Here is a 4418-nt window from a genome sequence, read left to right as displayed (position 1 = left end):
CTTTTAATGCTCAAACACTTGCTGAAGCCTTCTTGAATTCAGTCTATAAGCTCCATGGGATGCCACTGTCTATTGTGTCCGATCGCGATCGTATATTCACTAGTCTTTTCAGAAGGAACTCTTTCACAAGTCCGGGATCTTGCTGCGGATGAGTTCTGCTCGCCATCCTCAATCAGACGGACAAACGGAGCATGTAAACCAACAGGTGGAATGCTTCCTTCGCTGCTTTGTCAGTGCTCATCCTTCTCATTGGACTTAGTGGATACCGCTGTGTGAGTTTTGGTATAACACCAATTGGCATTCTGCTACTGGTTCTACCCCGTTTGAAATCATCTATGGGCACCCCCCATGCCACTTTGGTTTGACAACTGATGATGCAATTCAGTCTGAAGATCTTCGGCAATGGCTCTCGCAGCGTCAGGTAGTCATCAATTCCATCTGCCAACACCTTTTGCGTTCACAACAGCGCATGAAAGCTCATGCCGACAAGCACCACACGGAGTGCACTTTCGCTGTTGGTGAGTCTTTTTTCTTGAAGCTCCAACCCTACCTCCAATCATCTGTTGCTCCTCGGGCAAATCACAAGTTGGCTTTTAAGTACTACGGCCCCTTCAAGATTGTTGCTCGGGTGAGAGAGGTCACTTATCAGTTGGAATTGCCTGCTACCAGCCGCGTGCACCCAATGTTTCATGTCTCCCTGTTGAAGCGAGTTTTGGCGTCAGACTGTCAGGTTTGTCCTTAGTTGCCATCCCCTGATGCCCACTTGCAAAATCCCTGAACAGGTGTTGTAGCAACGGGTAGTCCGTCGTGGCAATGATTCTGTCGTCCAAGTTCTGATCCAGTGGAGTGATTCAACCGAAGACATGGCTACGTGGGAAGACAAAGAAACCCTCAAGCAGTTGTTTCCTCGGGCACCGGCTTGGGGACAAGCCGTTTCTAAGGGAGGAGAGGTTGTCAACGATCAAGAGCCTCCAGGTGAACATGTGGCGCGGGAAACATAGGTTCAACCTTCAGCCAGTCCCCGTCGCAAGCCGCAGTGGCCTGCTAGGCTTGCTAGGCCTGAATAGGCTCATATCACTATAACTGATACTTAAACCAGTGTGTGTGCGTGAGTAGGGCCAGGCTGACAGAACGGCTAGAAGTTGGGGCATGGCTTGTGTGTGTAGCTGGATAGGATCCGATCCCCTTCCTCGGTTCAAATTGTAGCTCGAATAGCTTGCAATCCGCCATGAATTCTCAATAGCAAGGTGTAGTGTTGACAGTCACCTTCTTCTGCTTCCGGTAGGAGGCGTGCCCATGGAAGAATCATTGTGTTAGTGTCACCCTTACCCAACCAGGCAATCCTCGATGGCTGACGGGCCATGGTGCGCTCCATCGAAGCGAGCCCCAGATAGTTGGTGTTAAGCCTGGCACGCAAATGGCACTCCGGCTCCGAGAGCTGTTGTGAATCCATGACCACGTCAAATTAAAGGATGTGCTCCCGAGTCCATGTCCATGTTTGGGATTGATCTGATCTGATCTGTATAAGGTGTCACAGGGATCAAGCCTTCAACAACCTAACCGAACCATCTGTTTCCCATTGATAAAATCAAATGAAGCTTGATTTGTACAATATAGAGACTGTAAATATCGCTGAATGGTGATGGTATTTTGTTGGTAATATGCATGGGCATGACGGAAAAGATAGAGCCTCGCTCCCGTGCCACTCTTGAGTGGCACCCCAACCCTAGAAACCAGCACTCACCACCTCCCCTGTCCTCACCCGCTGTCGGCGTGCGCTGTCGGGCAAAGCCCGCGCGGTGCCGACCGCGGTGGGACCGCTCTCGAGCGGCAACTGTTTTCCTTGGCGTCGCGGAGCTGCGGGCGAGCGCGACCAGGTGTGGATCTGGCGCAGCAACGGTGGGCAGTGTTTGCGTGTTGCCTGGTGGTGCTCACCCAACATCGTCTTGGTGGTTGCTCCGGCGGTTCCTGGCGCTATAGATCCGGCAGTTGGCGGCATTTTGGTGGCTCTTGCCGCGTGGATCCAGCAGTTGGGGTTACTGCCTGTTCGGTGGCACCCTCTTGTTGGTGCAGCGGTTGCTGCGGGCTGCCTGGGCTTCGGCCCGGCAGCTCTGCGCGACAGGATGGGGCGAGGTGTGGCGACCCCCTCTTGGCTTGGTGCTGCAGATCTGGCCGGCTTCTAGCCCGGCAAGGCTGGCAGCATGGTGGAGGGTGCCGGGGCGGTGCCCCGGATTTAGTGCCAGTAGCTTCGGCTGGGGGGTGGCGTGCGTCTGCATCCGGTGGGTCGTGGGATCCCATGGCCAATTCGGGGTCGGCCCCAGCAGGAAGGGTGGTGATTGTTGGTTGTGCATGTACGAGTGGGTCGTGGTTGAGCATCTCCGGGAGAAATCCTATCTGCAGCCTCTCCGGATCCGGCGACGACGACGCCCGCGGGCATTGCGCTCTTTCTTGAAAGTGTCGTTGTTGTGGAGTGCTCCTCCCCTCTCCCCACAGCATTGCTTTGGAGGGAAACCTCAGATCCGAGGGATCGAGCGGTCAAGGCGCTTTCACATCTTCTTCCTCCTTGGGGGCATCGTCTCGGAGCTGGCCACAACCTGGAGACCAGCGGATGGCGGCATCTTCGCTGCATGGATGGTGGCATCTTTGCTGCATGGTTTGTTGAGGCGGCTGTTTCGGGGGTGCTGATTTCTGTTTGGCAACGAAGATGACGTCGAGAAGAGCTTGGGTCGCTGCTCGGGCTTCGGTAGTTGTCGTAGAATTGTCACGGCAGGTGTCCTCGTGCAAGGACTTAGTCGTGGAGCCATCGCAGCTAGGAAGCTAAAAGGGGTTAAACGGGACAAGGGACACGAGAATTATACTGGTTCGGCCCCTTACGGTGAAGGTAAAAGCCTACGTCCAGTTGAAGTGGTATTACTTAAGGTTTCGATGACCAGGGAGCTTAATCGCTATGCCTGGCTATCGATCTGTTGTCTCTCGTCCTGAACCGCCGCCGGGTCGTCCCTTTATATAGAGAGGTTGACACCCCGGCGGCTCTCAGAGTTTCGGCCGGCTTATAACAGTGTCCGGCTCGGACTCTTAGCTATTCTTGCCTTACACTACAAGTCTTGCCGTAATGGCGGTTCATCACTACGGGCCTTAAGCCGCCTCCGGGTCTTAAGCCCATTACTGATCCGCCTTCCGCAAGCTTGGTACTGAGCTTGGCGTGATGATCATTATAACGTAACCCGGCCCCTCCTGGGCGGGTGACTCTAATGGTTATATCCTCAACATTAGGCCCCAGATTGATTTGAACCGGTTCACGTCAATCTTCAAAATCTTCCGGCTTCTTCTTATGCAAAAGTTATGACCCGCCATGACGTCATCTTCTGGATTCTTGGTAACCCGCCATGACGTCATCTTCCATTAAATTCATTTCTTTATTCTGTCATATCCCAACGGATCCTATCTTTAATGACCATCCGGAAAATCGAGGCGTTTCTGCGGCAAGATAATCACGTCTTCAGCCTCCTCGTTTCTCGCACCCATTTACCAGCCGTCCCTTATAAATAGGCCCGGCCCATAAGCCTTCGTCACTCTTCTCCTCCATCGTCTTCCTCCTCTGACGCTCCAGAGCCCGAGCTCCGCCGCCACCGCCGTGCACCTTGTCTTCACCGACCAAGGCCGCTGCATCAACCTGTCTTTGACCAGAGACCTGCGGCGCACCTCTGCTGCTCATCAGCACTAGTAAGTCCTCGCAGTCCCGTACCTTAGATCCGCATTAGGGCTTGCGAGTTCTCTGTGTTCTTCGTAGTTCATCGCGATTTCTTCACAGCTCCGCCACCGAGGTTCCTTTTGATCCAAAACGGTACAGACTCCCTGCGGTAGTAGTTTCTCACCCATTTTTATGCTAGTAGATCCCTTTTGTCCGCAAAAAGACCTCATTTAGAGCTTATGAACTTCTCTGTATCAGTTTTTAGGTCTAGAAATTTTTCCTTTCTAGACGATCGTTTGATCCAAAATAATCCCTGCAATATGTGAAACTTGTTTGTGCAACACATAGACAAAAAACTGCATCTGCTAGCCATGGCGGCTCATATCGCCGGCTTAAAAGAGGCCATGCTTTGTGAAATTTCCGGCTCATTCATAATAGAGTTATAAACCACTTGAATTACTTATGATATCCACAGCGGCTTAGATAACCCGACACAATTAGCCATATATCATTAGGCCCCTCCATAAGCCGCCATCTTGAATACTGAACTGAAATCTTCCTCCGGCTTAAATTTGAACCGGAAATTTTCTTTTGTCATAGGCTTCCGTCTTTCACAATGCCGCCCAAGGCTCCCAAGGCGCCCATTACGTGCAACTGGGTGAGATCCAACGTTACTGATAATACCTTAGATGACTTCGTGAAAACGGGTTACCTGCCTAAGAAGGAG

Source organism: Aegilops tauschii, chromosome 5 (genome assembly GCF_002575655.3).
Source record: "Aegilops tauschii subsp. strangulata cultivar AL8/78 chromosome 5, Aet v6.0, whole genome shotgun sequence".
Classification (NCBI taxonomy): Eukaryota; Viridiplantae; Streptophyta; class Magnoliopsida; order Poales; family Poaceae; genus Aegilops; species Aegilops tauschii.
This window is presented reverse-complemented; position numbering follows the sequence as displayed.